The following is a 24325-nucleotide window of genomic DNA, read 5'->3' as shown; positions in this document are numbered from 1 at the left end:
CTCATTGTCTCTCTTCAAATCCTCTCCTTTTGAACTCTCCCTCCTGGAACCATGGCCAATCAGAGGCTGTTGTTCATTAACCATTTGCAGGCAGGGAAAGAAAAAGAAAAGAAACACTTGTAGATCCAACCGGTCCAGCAAAACCAACTTTTTCGTCACATCTTCCCCCAAAGAATTCTGGAAAATGTCATTTGTTAAGGGCATTAAGAGTGGTTAGAAGATCCCTATTCCCCTCAGAATTCCCTGGGAAGAGAGATTGCTTGCTAAACTACTCTGGAAAGTGTAGTTCTGTCAGGGGAATAAAGGTCTTCTAACAACCCTCAGTAGCTTTAACAAACTACCGTTTCCAGAATTATTTAGGAGATGCCATGACTGTTTAAAGTGGTATAACACTATCTTAAATGAATAGTGCAGATACAGTCTGACAGTTGTGGTATATGGGATCTAAGAAATACTTTTTTAGGTGTGACCTTCTAGTTACACAGTGGGATCTGAAACTCCTTAAGTCTGGCTCCTTTCTGGTGTTAGCCGTCATGCCATTAACAATATTGTATCTCTGTAGCCATTGATAACCATGCCTTTGCCAATCCTCATCTAAATCCACCCAAGGTGATGGCCATCACTGCCTCCTGTTCCAAAATTTAACTATGTGCTGCATGAGGAAGTACTTTCTTTGATCAGTCCTGATTTTTCCAACATGCCTCTTCATCAGATGTCCAAAAGTTCTAGTGCTATGAGAAAGAGAGAAAAAACTTCTCTATCTTTCTCCATGCCATGCATAATTTTATAAACTCCTATCACGTATCCTCTTAGTCATCGTTGCTTTAACAGAAAAAGTCCCAAATGCTTCAGCCTTTCCTCTTAGGGGAGCTGCTCCGCTCTAGCCCCTTGATCATTTCGGTTGACCTTTTCTGAACCTTTTCTGAAAATATCCTTTTCGAGGTGACCAAACCTGCACACACTATTCCAAATGTGGCCACAGCACAGGTTTGTATAATGGCATTATGATAGGAGCAGTATTAATTTTCAGTTCATTTCCGGATGATCCCTAGCAACTCCCTCAGTGAATGTGTGGAAGGGATAAAGGGAGTATCCTTTATGTCAAGGAGCCCCGCACTACAATTCCTGTCACCCCTGACCATATTGATTGGGGTTGATGGGAGTTGTAGTCCAATAATATCTGAGGCTGAAGTGTTCTCCATCCTTGCCTTCTGATATAAAGCTATTGGCCCTAGCACTATGACTTCCTAGCATAGTTGGATTATTGACTGGCATGTTAGAACAGTTGCTTAGATTCTCTCCCACTCCCCAAAATGGAAAAAACCCCCAACACCAATTGCTTTTAAACCTGGTTAATTATGACTAGGATCTGCCCTAGGATTGCAACGTAAAATCTGAATTTCCTATTAGTGTATCTGGGAAAGCCCCTGTAGTTTTTCTGGAGAGATAAGTAATACTAGCAGTTGTTTCTACCGTGAATCACATTTTTCACTTCTGTTGAACTTTAAGCAGAGCCACAGCAGCACAGGCAAAATGAAAGTGAAACTTCTTGGTTTGGCATGCCGATCATTGAAACAGTTACGGCACTAGTGAGAAATGTATGTGCTTGCATACATTTGCACATCTGAGTCTCTGGAGTGAACGGAAAACTCCGCATGATACCAAATGATACCAAATGTGGTTGTTTCACGAAACCTGGCAGACGGACTTCCAGAATGTAACATGTAAAGTATCAGAGTTTCATCCCCAGAAGCTCACTTCAAGGGGTTCTTTACATTAAAAAAGAAAGATCAAATGTTGACTTATAAGCTAATACTTAAAAAATTAAAAATGGTAGCAAATAGTCTGTTTTCAAGAAGATAACAGTTTTGATAACCTTTTTCTCTCTAGCTAATGTTTCCCCTGCAGTATCTACACAGAAGAAAATGCAAAGGATAGAGAAGCACTCAAAGTTTACATTCTAAAAGCTTTGCAGTATTTTTTTTTTAATTTCTATGTGATTGAATGTGGTCATTTCGGGTTACAATGTATTTTTTTAAAAACAAGTTTGTATTTGTATTTCTTTTCCAGTTGTAAGTGATAAGTGTTGAATAAATTTAATTAATAATTTTAAAGCAATAATATTTTGGGGTGATGTGACAGAGAAAGTTTGTAAAGTGACAAATAAATGCAATTAATAACAATGAAGTACAGTTGGTCTGCATCTTACATGGGGGTTCAGTTCTAAGGGTAACATGTATAGCCAAAATCACATTACCCTTGGAGCTGCCCCATGGCTAGCTGGCCTGCCTTCTAATGAGGTTGCCAGTGAGGAAGAGGGAGAAAGCATCCTTCAAATTCCCAGAGCTGGTCTGCTGAGCAGACCTTGCCCAGAAGCAAGGGCATTGGCTCTGGGATTGTTAGTGATGCTGTCATGAGATCTCACAGGCAATCTGACTTCCTGTGATATCTTGCTTGGAGACCTGAGGCTCAGGTTAATTTTGGGTGTATGGCAGCTGCCATCTGGTACGATGGCTGAGATCCTTCATTCACAGTGAATACCCAAAATGTACCTGAATACGAACAAAAGTTTTCTCTAAGTTCAGACAATTTTTACTTCTAATGAAATACCTTCATTGAATAAACAAACACTTTTTGCAAGAAGGCTAGATTTACAGATCAGTTTTATACTGGCTATATAAAAACCTAGTGCAATGGGAAATTCATTGCAAACATTCTGAAGTAAATGACTGGCATATATTTTTGTCCCTTCATTCTTATGAACGTTAATAGTATGCAATCATTATTAGCGTTTACAGTGGTATCTCAGGTTACAGACGCTTCAGGTTACAGATGCCGCTAACCCAGAAATAGTACCTTGGGTTAAGAACTTTGCTTCACGATGAGAACAGAAATTGCGCGGTGGCAGTGGGAGGCCCCATTAGCTAAAGTGGTACCTCAGGTTAAGAGCAGTTTCAGGTTAAGAACGGACCTCCAGAATGGATTAAGTTCTTAAACTGAGGTACCACTGTACTGGCACTTTCATGTGAGCTTAAAACACCCCTCCCCCACCTTTTAGCCACTCTGTGAGTTTGGCAGGATGCCTAAAGAAGGTTAGAAGTGGCTTACAGGGAAATGCAGTTGGAAAAGTCAGTGAGCAACTGGTGACTCTGAAGAGGCTGCTGGAGAACCTTCTGACTTCATGAAATGAGCATTTGCTTCTTATATTGTATTTAGGAGGCATGGGCCACCCCTCAAACCAGAAATGTTGCTGTTCTGCAAGCGAGCTCCCACTTTTAATACAACTCAAAGATATTGCAAATTAAATAGTTTTTTTGGGGGAAATGTTACAGTAAACCCATGCACCCAATGAAATATTGCTTTCACTAACTCCAGCCTGGCTCCCAGTGCCTGATTAAAGCCTGTGGAGGCCTCTGGGCAGTCAAAATCTCAAGCCTCCCCTCATTTGTGTACTCTAGTGGGATAACACTGAACTAAGAAAGCTTGATTGTAATTTTATTTCAAGATCAAATGAATATTATTTTGATCTGTTGTCGCTGGACTCCTAAAAAGCGTAGGGCCCATTGTTGTTGTTGTTGTTGTTCAGTCGTTCAGTCATGTCCGACTCTTCGTGACCTCATGGACCAGAGTATGCCAGGGCCCATAGCTGGTGCCTACTCTGCCTGTTTGGTAGGTAAAGGTAAAGGTAAAGGACCCCTGGACGGTTAAGTCCAGTCAAAGGTGAATATGGGGTTGCGGTGCTCATCTTGCTTCGAGGTCTATTTGGTAATCTGGTACTCTTGGCTCCAGCTTTGCATATGTGCTGAATGAGAACATCTGATACCTGCCATCTAGGCAATGGGTTCAGCCAGTCCTTCTGATGGTGGTCCAAAAGAATTGTAAGATCAGTGTGTTCAGTCCTGTTACCAAATGGGATTTTGTGATTTTTTTTAAAAAAAGAAATCCTCATGAAAATTCATCAGCATTTCAGTGTGAATATGCACATTTTTGTGTGCAATTTTGCCTAATATACATTTTTTTGCATAGCAATTTCCTCTTAATATAATGTCTTCTTACATGTTATCTTCACTAATATATGCATTTCTCTGTGTTACTTTCACTAATATTTACATTTTAATGCAAACTTTATCCAGAATATGCAATTATGTACACATTACTTAGCCAGAGAACTGTATTGCAAAATTCAGAGAAATGCGAATTTTGAAATATGGCTGTGTTTCATTTTTGCGTACTCAGGGCTCTCAGCAGACAACTGACAAGTGGTACAGTGTTGTAGAGACTGAATCAGAAAGAAGAGGAAGATTAGGCATTGGAGCAGGAGTGAGGAACCTGTGCTGCTCCAGACTTTGCTGGACTACAACTCCCCCCATCTCTGGCCATTGGCCATGTTGACTAGGACTGACAGGAGTTGCAATCCAGCAACAGAGAGCCAGTCTGATGTAGTGGTTAGAATGTCAAACTAGAATGTGAGAGACCAAGGTTCAAATCAGCCACAAAACTCACTGGGTGACCCTGGGCCTGTCATAGTATCTCAGCAGGAAAGGCCCAAAGGGGATTAAATGAAAAGGGAGAGAACCGTGTATGTCACCTTGAGCTCCTTAGAGAAAAAGGTGGGATATGAAATAAATAAGTATGTGGGGGCTACAGGCTCCTCCCCCTGCCTTATAATCTGTAGGAGAGGTAGTTAAGGTAGCTAATCCCTAAGTATAGCTTCTTTGACCTTAGTTATGTATCCTTTTCAGAAATAATGGTGTCTTTTAATGATAGTGTGAGGACCCCCAAAGGAGGCCAACTGGTGGTCTCTGACAATAGTAGATGGGGCAAAATGCATGGCAACATCATCTAATAATAATAATAATAATAATAATAATAATAATAATAATAATGGCCCTTCACTGTAAAGTTCGAGGGTGGGTCACAGAAATTTAAAAATACAGTATTTGATTCAGTTTAAAACAAGCATCACTACACCCTCATGCTATATTACATATTGTCTTCAAAGTACTTTTCCTCCCACTTGCTTTTGGTTGCTACAGCCTTCTGAGAGGAGATGTCTGGAAGTTCCCGAATATAGCACGTAATTTTCCTAAACTGCACATGGGAGAAAAAGCTGTAGACAGACTATTATTTTCTCAGTGAATCGAAAGGCACATGATAGTCACCATTGCTCACGGTGTGCACACTCATTTTTTTCTGTCTCACTTTCTTCTCCCCTGAGTTAGCAATTGCAGGTTTTTGTAATAAAAAAGGGATGGGAGTGGGACAACAGAAAAGTGTGTACATACTCCAGGCGATGCTTGTTCTATCTTTAAAGACTGTTGGAGGTTGGAGAAAGCAACCATCTGCTGACAAATCAAAAGCATCAAGAACCATAAATGTGTAAGGCAGTTCCTGGGATGGATAATTAAATAGCAGGCAATTAATAACCTGTTTGATAAATACTCTAAAGGTGTTTCAAGAAAGAAACTTTTTTTTTTAAAGCATCACAAGGATTAGGGTTGTGGTTTGGGTCTTTATGAATCACAAATTCCAATACAAAGTCAGGTGTCTCAATGGGATTTGGGACTTGTTAGAAGCAAATTGGGGGCAGCAGCGGAGCATATGCCTGTGCTGCCCAGGGCAGATGTTATACTGAGGGGGGCAGGGCATGGAGGATGCCCTCCGAGGCGTGGGATAGCCGCTCAGGTGTACGGAGCGGCATACGCACCCTGCAGCCGGGGGCGGAGCCAGCCGTGCATGGGGCGGAGCCAGCCACCAATTGCAGACATTTGCTGTGCTGCCTGTTAGTGACTCCCAAGCCTCCCCCAGCTGTCAAAATGAATGGGGAAGGGGGAATGCCGCTGGCAAAGCGGAGCAGCTCCTCCTTCCCCTGACGGCTTGGGGGTAGGCTTGGGAGTTGCGGTGGGCGGTGCACCAAATGTCACCCCCCCAGGGATGACACCCGGGGCAGACCGCCCCCCCTGCACCCCCTTCCTCTGCCACTGATTGGGGGGCTCTATGAGGTGGCACGAGTTGAAGCAGGGACCCATCGAGTGCTTTGTTGTGTCTTTTTGATCCAGACATCTTAAAGCAAAATTCTGCAGACAAGTATCTGCTCCAATTAAAATAATAAAGCTTTCCTTATAGAAAAGCCAATGGCTAGTAGTTCCAAGAGGGATCATACTGGTCAGGGCTTTTTCCTCAGCCAGAACTCAGTTCCAGCACCTCTCAGGTGGGCGCCATTGCCATTACAAGAGAACAAGGGAGGCGTTCATGGTGAGTTCCGGCACCTATTTTTATAGAAAAAATAGCACTGACCATGGTGATAATGATGATAATGTTTCAGAAGCAGATGAATGAGAGGGAAGGGGGAAAAGGTAAGTTGGCCCACACAGTGATTCATGGGGTTGAGGTGCCTTGAAAAAGAAGCACGGCGAAGCCTTCTGGATGTATTCTCAAAGCTGAAGAAACTGACAAAGCATAAAGGGTCTAGATATGGTGAAGAGGCTCATCAGCAGGCATTAAACTAAATTTGTGAGGTGATCTTGCTAATGTCCAGGATGGGCAGAGGTGTCTTTCAAACATCAGAGATGGTAAGCAGTCATGAGCCATAGCAATTATGTTTTGTACCATAGAACTGTGGCAAGGCGACAGTGGCAGTCTTAGCCAATCAGTGTATCCATTTTTTAAAGGAACAACTAGGTTAAAATTCTCAGGGTCTGCAAACAGGGATGCTTACTTTAATTAGGGCAGAACATACTTGGTGGAGGGAATCCATTATTCACAATAAATAATTAATGACCAAATTAGAGATGTTACCTATACCAAGAATGGCATCGATTCTAGGGGATTAATTAAGATCTGGCACTTTTACTCTGATCTGTGGCTTGCAATGTCTTATCGACGCTGTTACTTCCCATCACCTTGCCAGAATTGGTATTTGCCTACAGTATACCTGCTTTCTCTGGTTTACTGTGATGGAACTGATACAAAATTAAAGACATGCAGAGCAAAGCAAACTATCCACACACACAGTCTTGCGACACACACAGAATTCCAGCTGTACAATATATCTTAGTAACACTTTATATATCAATTAATCTCACCATAGTCTTGACCACAATGCAGAAAGCAATTACAGATATGACCAAGGATGTACATACTCCCAGGTTGTGTGTGTGTGTTGGAGCAGCAGACCCATATGCCGTGCTCTCATTTATGTAGCTTTATATGCTACATAATGTGCTGCTGAAGCAGACCCCTGCAGCCAACAGGAATGCACCTTCCATAAGTGGGTGCTCAGTTTGACTGTGCATTCCCCTAAATATGTGGTTTAGATTGACAGAGGCATAAGGAATCGACATATATCTGGTATGTCATGCATCTGGTGTTGGTAGCAAGCAACTTGCTTGCAAAAATAAAAATAAAAATGGAACCAGCAATGATTCCAACAAAGAAAATGTGAGAGTTTGTCTCAATGACCAAGTTAACTCATTATGCCAAATTTAAAGAGAAAAGACAAAGATAAATTTGCAACAAATTGGCAGCCATTTATTGAATATAGCAAGGATTCGGGCTTCATCAAAATATATTGTGGTTTTATGTAGTTTTGAATACAGGTTTGGTGAGAATGCTTAAATCATTTAATCTCCTGTCATAAATTTATGATACATATTCTTGTCTCTTTCTCCCTCTCTCCATTTTTAAAATTTACTTTAGTTAATTCCTTTTGAAAGAGGGTTCATGACTGATTCATTTCACAGATATTTTATAATTGTAATTTTGCAGCTGTTCCATTTAAATTTGGATCCCTCATTTTGAAATTATATATTATATGCTTTTAAAAAGAATAAAGGGAGGGGAGAAAGCTAGTAGGTTTTGAGCTAAATACCAATCCCACCTCCTGTATTGTATATTTGGATAGATTTGGTCAGATTAAAATCTTTAAAAGGTCATTGACTTTTATGTACCCTAAATTTTATTCTAAAATTGAATCCACATTCTTCAGTTGCTTGCAATAACAATGAAAAAATCTATTCTTGTGTAATCAAAATTATATCACAGTAAGTCATGCAGATAGTAAACTGTGTAAAAAAGAAAAGAAAAAAAAACCCAGTGAAAATGAGAGTGCTGCATTGCTTGTGAAACTGCCTGCAACTGATGCCTTGATAAAAGTTTTCTCTGTAGTAGCTAATTTATAGGAAAAGTTAGTTTCTGTGGCTTGAAAGCTTATTCCTCCTCCCCCCCAGAAAGGCCACATTCTAGAGAAGTGCTTGCATTAATCTTTAGCCACAAAGCCTTGAAAGAGACTTTTGGCTCCTTAAAAATGAGCAGATGCCTTATGGCATGGTATAAACGAAGCCTACTGTGGATCTGGAACAAGAGGCTCTATTCCATGAAAGCTTATGCCACTGTAAAATCTGTTATCCATTTTTCTTCTTAAGAGAGTATCATCAAAAGCCTTCAAACTGGTTTTAAATTGTATGGAGTCCAGCAGAGATCCTATGACGCTTAAAAGAGGCACAACTCATGTTTCCATGACATCTGCAGAAGAGTAGCGCATTATTTAACCCCGGTTTTCTCAAAAAAGAAAAAAGAGTGTATGATAAATCTAAAGAAAGAAAAAGAAGACACTTCAGAGATTATTCATGGACAAAATTCCCTTTTATTTAGGGCATATAACTAAGTTCCTCTTTTTACTCACTTAAGACAAATTTGTATTGCCTATGAATACCAACACGGTACCCCCACCATTTAAATTTTTCAAAGCATATGGGGGGGGGGGGAGACAACAGGCGATGTTCAATACTAGTCAGAGTAGACCCACTGCCCACTGTATGAGTTAAATCTATGACCAATCCAATAGGTTTTCTATCTTCCCTCACGTTTCTAATGTATGGACAGGTTCTGGTTTTCTCAGCAGTAATGATTTTGAATTCCTAGTACTGCACTCACATAACTTTAACATTTCTAAGATGTCTATGAGGCTTATTTGTGTATGTGTAGCTGCGATTCCATAGCTTTAAAGAGGACTAGACAAGTTCAGGGAGGAGAGGTCTATCAATGGTTACTAGTCATGATGGCTATTCTCTGCCTCCACAGCTGGAGGCAGTGATGCTTTCGAATAGCAGGAGGGGAGAGGGCTCTTGTGTTTGAATCCTGCTTGCTGCTTTCCCACAGACCTGATCCAGAAGACTCTTCTTACGTTCTCATATGGGGTTGTTATATCTAAGAGCCTAGCAAACTGCCAGACCATTGATTCATCTTCTAGTTCAGTACTGCCTACATGGGTCTTCATCAACTTGTTGCCGTCCAGTTGTTTTGGACTACACCTGGCAGCAGGTTGGTGAAAGCTGGACTAGCAGCAGCTCCTCTAGATTTTGCTCATGAATCTTTCTCATCACTAGCTGGAGATGCCAGGGACTGAACCCGGAACCTTTTACAGGCAAGTTTATTTATTCATTTAGAACATTTCCCCCCCCCTGCTGCCCACAAAGATAAGTCATCTGGGTGGCTTGCTAAAACCAACAACAGCATAAAGCAGTTTAATAAAATATAAACCCATAAAACTAATGCAGCGTGCAACCAGCACAGAGGATACAATTTATTTCTTTGTGGCACTTTTATACTACCCAATTAACCAAGTCCTCTGAGTGGTTCACAAAACTGTAAAAATCAATTAAACATAAAATACAATTGAAATACAGTCAAATATCTAAAAGAAAAAAATCAACACAATGCTGTACTGACACAAAAATCAACCTAAGAGTTATGGAGAGCAGCATAAGATAGTTATAAAGTATCTCTAAAACCCAGCAAGAGAGAAAACAAGGAATGCCAAGATCTAAAATGCTCAGCTACTCAACAAACTATATTTTGCTTCCAGCACCTCCCACAACTAGTAGACACTGACTGTCTACTAGGCTATCTAGATGGTGGGAGACATCTGCAACCACCTGGGCAGGCAATTCTCCCTGCAGTCTGTATGCCAGCCATGCACCCAACTATCTAGGTTCCTATTAACAGAATTAGGCATTACCACCCTTGGAGAAGTATCCTCAGCTTGGGGTTCCTTCTAAGGGATTGTTTCCCATCATTTCCCATGTGGTGTGGCTCTTGCCTTTGATTCTTGGGACTTGCTTATATACTCACTCACTTTTGCCAATAGGATATGAACACAGCTGGGTATTTGCCTGTAAACAACAGACATGCTATTCAGGTGGGCTCTGTTGCTAACTCTGAGCGAAGAGACTGCAGTGCAAACAGTAATTTAGCACTGTAGTTGCCATCCCATTGATGAAAACCACACACATTGTGAGCATATTTGCCAAGCCTTTAGTTAATACCAGGGTTCTACAGATGGTAGGATTCCAGCTTAGCCCCGAGAGTGAATCCACTCTAACTCATACAAAGACTGTAATAAGCAGTTGTAAGGATTGCAGGAAAGGGACTAAGTCTGCAGATCTTGCCAAGATTTTGACAGTCGAGTGGAGGTGAATGAGAGAAAAAGATACCCCTTTCTTCTTCCTCCCTCCCAAGTCAAACAGGAGTTTCTGTGCACTGTAACCTTAATATCAACTACTAGAATGAATGCTCTGGTATTATAATAAAAGGCATATTCAGAATCGTTCAAAGCTCACCTCATGAATATTTGGTGTTCTTCTTCCCTCCCTCCTCTCGGTTATTTATTCATGACAATTTGGACCTGATCCCAAGTCAAACGGAAAAGCTTCCTTTCCTTCCTTTGTGACTGCAGCAATATTCATTCTCCCAATATGCAATGTATTAACAATCAGATCCAACATTAGCCCACTGATTCTAATTTACATTTTAAACACCCACGTTTGCATGGAAATGCTGGTGTAGCACAACCCAATGAATTGTAGTAGCTTTGCTTCCACACTACTCCTTGTTGTAATTTATTCACTCATTTTCATGACAAAACCAGATCCACAAATCCTCAGTGAACAGGTAGAACAATATTGATGTAAGCTGTAGTTGTAGTCCTCAGGTCCTCTATCCCTTTTGTAGGCCTTTAAAAGGATTTGAGGCCCACATTTGAGAAAGTGACCAGATTGCCAGTGCATTAAGCCACAGTTCAGCTTGACTCATCATATATAGGAAATATGACAAAATCCCTGCTGGCTGTGTGGTTTTTGTTCTATGCCTGAATGCAAACTCCTTTGGATGGTGGCATTCTGAAAAAAAAAAGAATAGAAATATAGACAGGACACAAACTCTTTATTCCACACTCACATGCCCAGACAGATGCATGTACATGTAAGACGCCATGAGTCCAGCGGAATCTACTCTTTTGCAAGCAGGCTTGGGATTGCAGCCCAATTCTGTTACTGTATACTCATGTCCTCATTTTTAGCAGGAGTGTATGTATATTGAATGAAAACATGTACCTTTGGTAAACCAAGGCTGTTGTAGCCGTCTAACTTAATTGCATGTCAGAATCAAAGGCATGTAAAAGAACTCACTTTCAGACAGAATGAGTGTATCTGGAGAGGATGTGGAAGGGGAAGAGAGGGTCCTCTTGTATTCTAAAAGGATGCATTATTGCGTAAGTAATTGCTGTTTCAAAATGTGATGGGATATCTGTTTCTAAAGACGACTTGTCAGTTCTGTCAAGCCGCGTGTGTCCATGACTTGATTCGTTGCTGGGTGCTTCCTCAGAGAGAAAAGAGAGCCTTAAATATGATCTGTTTGTTTTCAGGGGGGGGGGGGTTGCCATATAGGAATATAATTGGAAAAGCCCACCAGATGGCAGTAGCATCCCACGCCAGTTGACAAACTCTTACGAGAATTTTCTCCTCCCTCCTTTCCCTGCACTGCTAGCCTGTTCTTCTTGTTGTTTTTAAACTAAATCAATTCAACAGCAGTCAGTTTTTAAAGTTTAGCTTGTCCATACCAGTAAATGCAATAACAGCATTCTAAAATAAATAGATGAAACAGCTTAACCAGGGTGGGGAAATATATATCGAGAGAGAGAGAGAGAGAGAGAGAGAGAGAGAGAGAGTGTTCTTAGAGGTGTTTAGATGAGACTGGATTTACAGGTACTAATCACAATATGAGCTCTTCTCTCTCTCTCTCTCTCTCTCTCTCTCTCTCTCTCTCACACACACACACACACACACACGGGGGGGGGGGGGAGAGAAGAGCTCATATTGTGATTAGTACCTGCAAATCCCGCCTCATCTAAACTCCTCTGAGAACAAAATAGGATTACAACGTTTTATGGGCTTATTAAGGAGAAGTCATCGCTTGTGTGAACATGGGTTTAGCAAATTCCTGGTGGCCCAGCACTTGTGTAATTACCCGGAATACTGGGAATCTTGCGCAGTTGTAGCTGTTGGCTCAGGAGAGCACACACGGATACTTAAGTAGCAAAGCGACATTTAGGTTGAGTCTGACTGTAAGCCCACTAGGCAGAGTTACGGCCACTTTTTGTATTCCGTTTTGTATGCAAAATGTGTAGCACATAGCCAGCGTTTGTTCAAGAAAACAACTACAACAGCATTAGCCCTCCCCTACAAGGTCCAGGCACATCACCTATTATTTTGACATAACGTTTTCATGAAAGCGTATGGGCTGTTAACAGAATAATAGGTCAGTCAATGCGTGCATAACTAACATGGCATACTTGCCCTTCCTCTAGAACCTCTAGGTCCATGGTAATTTCATGCTTTGATACGATTGAGAAGGGAGCCACAGTGGCAGAAGCAGGTATCTTTTCATCATCTCTGGGGAAATGGTGCTTGAAGAGAGTGCATAATTTTTGCAGTGGGAAACCAATGGCCCATTAAACCCATTATTCCATTTATAGGAATGGATGTACCGGTATAAGGCAATCTAACAGAGGATATAACAGTAGAGGGCCGCCGTTGAGTATTTGTTGATCCAGCAGTTTAACAGTTAAGGGTATGCTAAGATGGCCTTATTTCATTTTTTAATGGCCAAGTATTTATTTATTTAGTTATATTTCTTAAAACTGGGAATATGAAATGGAAACTAATATGGTATGCTTCCATGAAGACAAAAAATTGCTGAAGTTATACACAACTGTATCAGGAATTTGCAGTGGGATCCATGAGGTCACCTTGAAACAAAGGTCTAAACCTGGCTATTTCTCAAAGTATGGTCACCACATGGAAGCCGCCATGTTGCAGCTGTAATTTATAGAGCCACTGTCCATAAAGACTGCTCTGATTGCTTGCCCTATGCCATGTTTTTATTAGAGACTGGTTACGGGATTGGATGGTTTAGGTTAAATCAGGTTGATACGCACGTTGGGTGCTTCTTCTGCATTATAACTGTCATGTGCAGCAGGTGCTCAGTGGAAGTGTTTCCACTGGCTTGCAAATGGCCATGTAGCAAAAGAGTTGGCCTACATAATTTATTAAAGGTGGCACCAGGCATCTCTAGTTAAGATACGTTTGCATGTTGGTGCCCCTACATCAGTGTGTGGTTTTATGTCCTTCTGCAGTGTGAAAAATATCAGGAGTAATTTAATCCACACTGCTCCCACTGCTAGTTTGAAAAGCAGTGTGCACATGATGTTAGCCACAATCCACATCTATTGTGTTGTTTTCTATGAAATACTGTGTTTTTGACGTGTTTTTCCTCAAACCAGTTTGATCTGAATTGAGAAACAGACCGAGCTAGTTGTGTTTCAAGCTGGTAATGTGTACACAGCCTGAAAATTTGCTGGAAGCTTTTCTGACAGTCCTTGCTCCCTAGAGTTTTATCCCCCAATACAGTAGGGGATGCCAAAATACATACCTTCTCAGCGGAATCCTAATCCACTTAGCTGTTCAAACAACATCAACTTATCAAAGGGTTTTGGATCATTCAAAGGCTTTTCCATTGTTTAGCAAGACATTTATCCGAGCAGAGGATGTAGATTTGGGATCTCGGTGAGGTCCATGTTACACCTACTGTAATTACATACATTCACCATATGCATTCACTTACGGGTTGCGTGCAATGATTTATTTGAAACATCAGTGGGAAGATGGAATATAGAAAACAGAACTCATATTGCAAGCTCGGAATTTGTCCTCTTCACCTTTCATGAATAACTGCTTTGTTTCTTTAAGTGAAGGATCTTGTTTCACACATGTGTGCTATTTAATGAACCAGCAGGTCATTGAACTGCCTATAGTTGTTATACGCACCACAGTGCATATCAGTTATTTTAGGCACCAATTGCTACTACTTCTACATTGATGGTGATCAGGAAGGGGGGAGAGACTGTCTAAAATTTTGTTGACTTCACGGTAGAGCAGGGGTAGCTAATCGCCATCCTTACCTGAGCAAACAGACCCCCAACCAAGACCCCATCAGTTTTGGTGATGGTAAAAATAGAATGGAGTTTAAACCTATCTGCCCAGCTCTGCAAACTGATGGGGATGAAAATGGCTGCTAACCCATCTTGTCTAGGCTTGTTTTTCATGGGCAGGCCCAAGGTTGATGGTACTGCCTCAGGCTGCCCACAGCTATGTCCAGTTCAGCTGCACTCTCCTCACCCAGTTCCAGGTGCAGCAGGTTTGTTAAGTTCCCAGGGGGCCAAAAGCATGGGGGAAAGCCCCCCTCCACTCACAAATCTTTCTTCACCCTCTCTAATGGTTGAGCTTAATCAGACGATCATTGGGGGCTTGCAAAATGCTATGCCCTTACAGTTTGATTTCAAACTGCAACATAATGGATTGCTTGATGTCATTGTGATGTCAGGTGATTGTCAGATGGGCAGCCCTGCTCACCCATCATACTTGGCCCATAGGGAGAAGGAAGATGAGGATCAGGCCCACAGGACAGATTCAGTTCACCGCTCCTGACCTAACCTGATCTGGTGTCTACACTATGCTTCAGTTTTTGTTCAGTCTACGTGCATAATGCCTGAAAGGGGCTTATGTATCACATGCATCAAGACTTTCATGTATGTATCCACCTAGGTAAAGTACACCTTCAACTGAGTTTGTATGGCTCATTTCAAAATATTCTTTCAGTGTACACAGATTTTTACTGATTATTTCTGTGTTGCTTTGTACTTTTTAAAAAAGCAATCCTTGTACAATGTGCATGCAGGCTGATATATTTTGTCCTTTTTGTTGCTGTGGCCTATGGCTGAAGAAATGTATAAATACACCCAGATAAGGAGAGATTACAACACACTTAAACGATGTGTTTGCTTGCATTTAACCCTGGGAACGAGGAAGTGGGGTATATTAAATGTTATGCTGGCAGGATTTCCAATTTAGTGGAACCAGAAGGACTCCCCCCACCCCACCCCACCATGGTCTTTTTCTCTCTGCAGAAATTAATAATGGCATGCCAGTTCTGGAAAAGGTAATTGGCAAATAATCCTAACATCCCAGCCAATGTTTAGCTCTTATTAAAGGAGATGCTTGAGGCCATGTATGGGCTTTTGCTGAATGTTTGATGGTTTTCTGTAGTTTTCCAAACAGGCATTTGATAAATAGAATACTAATGTGATGTGATTAAAATCTTCCTTTGAAAAATGACCAGATTGCGGCTTTCGAACGTATGATAAAAGTTCCTGGCTGGGGCTTCTATATGCAAGGAAGAGTTGACCAGTTTTGCATGCCACCTCTACCAACAATATTCACTAACTGTTCTGGTGCTACTCAGCAGCAGAAGAGATGGCAACAGGCTCATTCCTCCAGTGTATCATTCCCAAGGGCTTGGGGATTTGGATGTTTTGTGTGGTGCAGCACAGCCAAGCCTTCTTGATAAGAAAACTTTCTGGGGGTATTGTTGGAAGAAGAAGAAGAGGAGTAGGAGTAGGAGGAGTTTAGACTTGATATTCTGCCTTTCACTCCCCTTAAGGAGTCTCAAAGCAGCTAACAATCTCCTTTCCCTTCCTCCCCCACAACAAACACTCTGTGAGGTGAGTGGGGCTGAGAGACTTCAGAGAAGTGTGACTAGCCCAAGGTCACCCAGCAGCTGCATGTGGAGGAGCGGAGAAGCAAACCCGGTTCACCAGATTACGACTCCACCACTCTTAACCACTACACCATGCTGGCTCTCCATGGGCTCTTACCATGAAGACAGATGCTGTCAGATAAATGAGGTGCTTTTTTATATAAGGTCTGAGATAGCCTGCAATTTCAGGCTTGCTTAGTGCAGCCCTAATTTTGGTAATAGAAGTAATAGAAGTAGGTTGTTTCTGTGGGTCCTCATCCAGACATGCATAGCAACACACACATGTGCACCCAAATGACATGTGTTTGGTGCACAATAGAAAACCCACCCACCCAAGAAGAATCCTGATGGATCAGACCAAAAGCCCATCTAGTCTCACACTGGCCAACCAGATGCCCATGAGAAGCAGCACCCTCCCCACTTATAATAAATTATTATTATTGGGAACCAGGCAGAGGGCCTTCTCGGTAGTGGCGCCCGCCCTGTGGAATGCCCTCCCATCAGAGGTCTTGGGAATAAACAACTACCTGAGATTCAGAAAACACTTGAAGGCAGCCCTGTTTAGGGAAGTTTTTAATCTGTGATATTTTAAATGTATTTTAATATTTGATGGTGGCTGGGGAGACCCAGCCAGATGGGCGGGGTACAAATAATAAAAAAGAATAATAATAACAATTATTATTATTATTATTATTATTATTATTATTATTATTATTATTATTATTCCCAGCACCAGAGGCATACTGGAGGTAGGACAGTAAGTATAGCCTTTATAACTTCTAGCCATTGATAGCCTTCTTATCCACAAGGTTGTCAAATTTGTTTTTAAAGCTTTCTAGGTTGGTGGCCATTAGCTTTTTAACAGGGAGAATCAGCAACAAGACAATAAGCCAGACTTTAGAGTAATGAAGCATACAGTTTATTACAGAAATAGATAGACTAATGGTTTTGGAAAGGTAGCACAATAGCAGGTCCTGGGAAGTCTCTCCAAAAAGCATGAATGAGAGATGGGCTACCTGGCTCTGAAGCAGTTATTGTCCCTAACCAGTGATTTATTGCATTGATTTAATCTGTGTCTCCTACTCTCGCAGCAGCAGCAACAGCAGACTGGGGAGAAGAGGACTGCCTTTCCTCTCAGATAATCAAGGTTCTGTGTAATCTCAGTAAAGGCTCTAATTTTCCTTTTTAAGGAAATGATGGTATGCCATACTGAGGTAAGAAAATGCTGATCATTTTTCCTACCTAGGCAGTCATCTTTCTACAAGGGCTGACATCCAACATTGCCTGAGATCTGTGAGTGCAGCTTTCTCCAGATTGAAGCACAGAGTGTTTGAAGACCAGGACATTCACAGGGAAATAAAATTGCTTGTTTACAAAGCTATTGTACTACCAACCTTACTGTATGCTTGTGAAACGTGGACCACTTATAAACGCCATATCCAACTCCTCGAAATATTCCATCTCTGGTGTCTAATGTCAGTGTACTGGAAGAAGCAAAGATCACCAGTGTTGAAGCAATGATTCTTCAACATCAGCTTTGTTTGTTCAGATGCCTGATTATCGTATTCCAAAGCAACTACTCCATTTCCAATTTAAGAATGGAAAGCTTAGTGCTAATGAACAACAAAAGAGGTTAAAAGATGCTCTCAAGGCAAATCTAAAAAAGTGTAGTCTAAACACAGACAACTGGGAAACACTGGCCTGTGAGTGCTCCAATTGGAGACTAGCCTCTACCAAAGGCGCCATGGACTTTGAAGAAGCATGAACTCAGGAAGAGAGGGAGAAATGAGAAAGGAAGGCATGTTTGGCAAATCCTTACTGTGACCAACTCCCACCCAGAAACTATGTCCACACTGTGGAAGGATGTGTGGATCCAGAATTGGCTTCCACAGAGTCACTTACGGACATAGTGTTAAGATCATATTCATGGAAGACAATCACCAAAGAAGAATAGATGTCATACTGTGGTAAGAAAAACCACCTGGTCACTCTTAACAGGCTCAGTTCAGCTGAGCCAGATAAGTGAACAATGAGATTTCTGTATCACACAGTATCTGCCTTCTATTAAGCTGCAAATTCTTGACACAATCACATCAATATTAATCTTCTTGAGTGCAACACAGAAGTCTCTGCAATTATGAAAAGAGCCTACTGCTAATGACTTTTGTACTACATTATGAAAAAGATCAATATTAACAATTTAAATGAAAAACGCTAAGTGGAAAGCGAAGTTGCTAATGCAATGGCTGGGGTGAGGGAAAACTCTTTCCAAATGTGACATCGTTCGCCTTTTATCCTTACTTTCAAAGTAAGCAGAGGAGTGGCTCTGCAAGAGAGAAGGCTACCCCCAGAGTCTCATATGCCACTTGTTATTTTAGAAGCTGGTTTTGGACTTCAGTGGAGTTCAGCTGAGTTAATTGCTTAAATCTGCCAGCTAGTTACCTCATGTAAACCTGGATATCATTTTACAGAGTAATTTCTATTGAGATGCTGAAAGGTTTAGGATTCAACTAAGGAGAACAAAAATAGGAGACGAGGGTATAAAAGCAACAATTCTAAAATAAGATGCCATATAGCATTCATTATTGTAGGTTATAAAGGTTGGGGTATTTTATTTTTTATTTTTAAAAAAGCAGCGGTAAAGGGGAAAATGATTAATCATGTTTAGAGTCCTTCAAGTTTATTTTTCTCCTATCCTTAAGTGATTTTTTATAGGCTGTAAAATAAGAGAGGGAAAGTGGTGCCAAATGGTGTGATTATAAGAAATTAAAAGGGGTGCAAAGCAAAACCTGTAATTCATTTTTAAATCTTTTGACACCAAAGTATTAAAGTATTCTATCTTATTTTGTTCAAGGTTGCAAAGACAGTCTGTCATATTTTAAAACCTCACTTGATGTGTTACTCATAGCTGTCAACTTTTCCCTTTTTTTAAGGGAAATTCCCTTATTCTGAATAGGATTCCTCACAAGAAAGGGGGAAAGTTGACAGCTATGGTGTTACTTTTATATATTCAACATACCGGTAATTAAGTGGTAAAGCTTCTTCTAGCCTGGTGCTTTTTAACTATGGGTCCCCGTGTGTTGTTGGACTACAATTCCCAGAATCCCTGGCCTTTGGCTAAACTGGCCTGGGATGATGAGAGTTGCAGTCCAACAACATCTCGTGACCCCAGGTTGAAGAATACTGTGGTAGACTATACAATATATACTGCTATAGGCAGCAGGTGGGGATTACATGCTTGCTAGGTGGGGGGAACTGTGCACAGAAAAATCACCCACCAGGAAGAAGGTGAGACCAAGACCTTCTTTCTGACACCTTTTTATCTATTGGGAGGGATTTGGAGAACTTCTCTCTCCCACTGTAGAGATGTGGTATGCATGCAAACACGCAGTCTGAAATGGGCACAGTCCAGCAGAGGCTTTCCTACCAAATCCTGCTGCATGCATAAATACAACTCATCAAGTGGAAATTAAAATCCTGCAGAATGTATCAACTGGCTTTTCCTTGGTTTAGTCATTCATTTGCAATGCTAGTCTTGGCAGATCGAGTATGCTTCAGAATGATTCCAAAAACGTCTACCGGGGCAGGAATGGCTGCATTTAAAATGAAACAAAATGAGCCCAATGGGAAACTAATTTTAATCCGTATTTCATTTGTGTGGATAACAGTGTTTATGTAGATTGGCTCTTTTAAAGGCCATAATGTTAATGTAAGCAAAAGATTCCCACTGTCCTACATTGCAGTTTCTCCCTCTGCTGAATTTGTGTTGGAGGCTTAATAGATGCCTTAATTTAATGGCAATAGTGCGCTAATTGAAAAGGGTACCTTGAAGTGCTGATGCGGCAGATGTACCCCTGCGAACAACAATTACGCAGAAACTCAAGACAGACAAATCATGCACACTACAAAGCAGAGAGGGAGGGAGGGGAAAACAATTCAAATGGCAAAAATGCACTTCCCTGAAGTGCCACTTTCAATCAAACACTGACTCTTATAGAACATGAATTTTCTTCGGGGCTTCTTGCAGTTTACAGTATTTGCTGATTGTCCTACAAATGGTTTCCATTTCCCTCATCTATTTGCATGCTATTTAAATGGATTGCTCCCATTAGCAGTAATAGGAATTACTTGGATTAATCTGTTAAAGCACAGAAGAAACAGAGAGCCCTCACTAAATTTGGTTGGAGAGCTGCAAGCAATACCAGTGCTGACCTCAAAGGCCAAACCTGCATTGCAAGAAAAACACCAAAGCATTTTCATTTTCTTTCAAAAAAGGTGGAGTCAGTTTCATGGCTAGCTAAGGCTTGATACCATTTCCAGTAGTCACAGGTGCTGATGAGAGTATTTGGGGTCATGGTTGCATCCTGGTAGCCTCTTTCAAGTTAGGAAGGATTGTTAATTGATGATCAAGCAATGCCATTGATGGCCAATGTATTATTATTACTAGTGTTTTCCAATGAGCATCCCAGGGATGTAGTCAATTGATTAATCTCCCATAAACCTGTACATGACCTCCGGAATTGGCTTGGAGTCCTGCCCCCATAGTTTCCAGAGCAGATTTAGGGATGATGGGGGACAGAGGTAGAAGAGAAAAAAGGAGTTCCGTTGCACAAATGTAAGTTGTTCCACAAGTGCAATGACTTTGTTGGATTCAGCCCATTGCCTTCACTTGTTAGCAGAAGAGAAAAATTCTCACCTGTCCTGAGAAGGGCGTTCTAAAATCTAAGTGCAGTCACTGAGAAGGCCCTTTTTTGTGAACATGCCAAATGTGTTGGCATTGGTGGGACATAAAGAAGACTCTCTCCTGGGCACCTTAAAACCTGGGCAGGTCTGTATTGGCGAAGGCTGCCCCACAGATTACTCTCCCTTGCTGGACATCTTCAAGTAGAAGGTGTGCAACCATCTATTGATGATGTTTCAGGTCAGAAATTTCCTGCACCAAGCAGATGATTGGCCTATAAGGCACCCTCAAACTCCATAAGTTTATGATCAGTTAAACCCAGCATCTTAAAACCTGGCCAGGCTTGTATTGGAGAAGGCTACTGCCTCACAGATAACCTGGCTCTAAACATCTGAGGGCTTTAAAGGTCAAGCTATCTTCTACTCTTTGACATCCCTTCTGATTTCCTGCTCCCTTGTCCCTTTGTACAGGCCACTTATCTAGCTCTCGAATATCTCTCAGAGAATCACTAGATTGCCTCTGACAAGGTTGAATATCGCACATCAACAGTAATAAATCCAAAGTTTAAGGAGTCACGCACCTTTATGGTCCATAAGGTAACAGGCTTCCCTTAAATTTATGTATTGGTTCTGCTGTTCATTATGCTATTTGATAGAGAATCACTATTTCATTTCTCTCATGCCCATAACATATAATGTGTACTTACACTACAGTGCTGATGTCTTTTCCTTGTGTTTTAGATTATTCTCCTTGAGGAGCCTTGAGAGAGGAATGAAGCAGAAGGACAGGGGTGGATAGATAAATTCCAAAAGTACGACAAATATTTTTTAAACAAATAAAGAGCACCATGAATTATGAAAGCAGGTAGCAGCCATCAGAATCAACATTTGGCCTTGGTATTTTTTTCTGTTGGGAGACTGCGCAAACATACATACAAAGGAGTAACAGTCACTAATGTTCAGAAATATATATTGAAGTACTGATTTGTTGCTAGTTGTAAGCTAGCTTCCTTCTGCTGCCCCGATCTCTGGGAATGTGCATAACGCCTGCGCTATTGTATTGAAATGACATCTATAAATCCTTTTTTTAAAAACAAAACAAAACACAGATCCAAATCTGCTAGGACTCACAAAATCACTGCACTGGTATATATCTCTTCCCTTAGGTTACATGACATGGTTTATATGCTCTGGTGGACAAACCAACATTCAAATGTTATTCACCATTTACATTTTATATAGAAAATGCTTTTTTTCTTTTTAACAGAAAAAAATGTTTAGTAGAAGCACATTTTCTGTCTGCTAGCTCTTAGCTTTCTGCTAGGCTGGTTTAATAGATTTATTTATTTACACAGTGGGATGAGCCTGGAAACATATTTTAAATCTAAAATCTTACATTCTGCTGAATGTAGCAAATGTCGTGGAAAGGCACCAAACATGCAGAATCCAGACCTATGTACCTGCTAAATGTACTTGACAGGCAAACACAGCTATGGGTTTATGATAAAAAAGCACAGGGCATCTAAAAAGGATAGTCTGGCATACGGGACAATAAGTGTTGCAACATCCATCTGAAATAACTGGGGACAGCCACATTATTTTACTTAAATGAAATTAAAAATTACCGAAAATTATGTTCCTTGCCCTCTTGTTTTCCTCAGAATTGTATTTATTACAACACACACATTTTTTTTAATTGTTTAGTGTAAAACAAGATGGCCACAATCTTGCCCTCTACTGTGAACAGTTAAATGCCATTGAAATCCACATAGGTTTAATGCATAAAACTGTACATGATTGTGGCCAATGTGCTTGTTCAGTTGTTCAGTCGTGTCTGATTCTTCGTGACCCCATGGACCAGAGCACGCCAGGCACGCCTATCTTTCACTGCCTCCCGCAGTTTGGCCAAACTCATGCCAGGCGCTTCGAGAACACTGTCCAACCATCTCATCCTCTGTCGTCCCCTTCTCCTTGTGCCCTCCATCTTTCCCAACATCAGGGTCTTTTCTAGGGAGTCTTCTCTTCTCATGAGGTGACCAAAGTACTGGAGCCTCAACTTCAGGATCTGTCCTTCCAGTGAGCACTCAGGGCTGATTTCTTTAAGGATGGATAAGTTTGATCTTTTTGCAGTCCATGGGACTCTCAAGAGTCTCCTCCAGCACCATAATTCAAAAGCATCAGTTCTTCAGCGATCAGTCTTCTTTATGAGAGTGCTATAATAAGCAAATATACATCTTATTTTTCTTGGTTTCTACCCCCGGACCCCAAATACTTTAGGATATAAGATCCATAAAGGTTTGTGGCTGTCTACTTTTGTATGTGACAGACTGAATATGTTTTGGTAGTTGATTAACATGGATCATAATCCACCACAAAATTCTCCTCTTCAGTTTCCATTGATGGCTGGCTGACATTCAGTTTAGTGGAAGTTGTGTTGGTGAATGTCTTGGAAGATTGTATATCATGCATTAGGTCTGTTGGTTTTCCATTTTGCCATCCTTTATCACATCTCAGTTCTTTTTTCATTTGCAATATTTATATCCCATATTTCTACCTGACAGCAGGACTCCAATACAGGCCTTGTTGATAATAAGTGAAAACTGATACATAACAACACAATTATAAAATTCTTTCAGAAGGTAGTGCTGATTTATGAAGGTTCTTGCAGGGTATGTGTGGGATGATGGGAGCTATCCTCTCTCTAGGCCTTAGAGATTGCTGCTGGTGGCATGACTGTTTTCATCTACTGCTCTTCAGAGGTTCCATGGAGACCATGACAGAGAATAGTCTTCCTGCCACTTGTGCTACCTAGCAACCTAGGACCAGGTAGTACTAGAGGGTGTCACCCTGGAAGGACCAGGCATCTCCCTACACAGCTGGATAATCTGCAGCTTTCAGCTCTTCCCAATGACAAGTGTGTATGTGCTTTGAGAAATGTTCTTTGGTAGGGATGGGGAACTATAGACCTGAGGCCAAATGTGGTCCTCTAAACCTCTCTTGGGATTCTTCCGAGGCCATGCCCTTCCCAAGTCACACCTCTCACCAACCCTGCTTTGCACTGACTGAAATGTGTCCTTGAACTTGGCCAACACTTCTTGCTTGCCTCAAAAGAGGAAAAGAGAGGCTTGTGTGAATATGTAGAAGCTAGTCTACAAAGATAAAAATCACATTCATTGCTATGTCCCCCTTTCCCTTTGTCCCTGTTCACTGCTGGTATGTGACCCCCAAAAGGCTTTCTGGAAGGGAATGTGGCCCTCAGACTGCAAAATACCCTTTCCAGCTTTGGATAAAAAATGGTGGGGACTCTCCTCTCCTAGGCCTTAGATGTTGTTGTTGATGATGTTGACTATTGCCTGAGGCAGCCTTCTCCACTTGCCTCATGGTAGGGTTGTCTCAGCTAGACTACAGTTTGTTCACTTGAAAACAAGTGGCATGGAAATACCAGGGGTAGCTCAGCTTGTTAGCATGGTGCTGATAAGGCCAAGGTTGCAGGTTTGATCCCTGTATGGGACAGCTGCATATTCCTGCATTGCAGGGGGTTGGGCTAGATGATCCTCAGGCCCCCTTCCAACTCTACAATTCGATGACTACTATGGGACCAGTTCATGACAGAATGCACCATGGTAAAGAGTAGAATTGATGATGAGTGACTTAGGTGTATAATCCTGTTGTAGTGATTTTATGTTGTGAGTTGGTTTAATAACTAACCAATTGT

This window comes from Lacerta agilis, chromosome 4 (genome assembly GCF_009819535.1).
Source record: "Lacerta agilis isolate rLacAgi1 chromosome 4, rLacAgi1.pri, whole genome shotgun sequence".
Taxonomy (NCBI): Eukaryota; Metazoa; Chordata; class Lepidosauria; order Squamata; family Lacertidae; genus Lacerta; species Lacerta agilis.
This window is presented reverse-complemented; position numbering follows the sequence as displayed.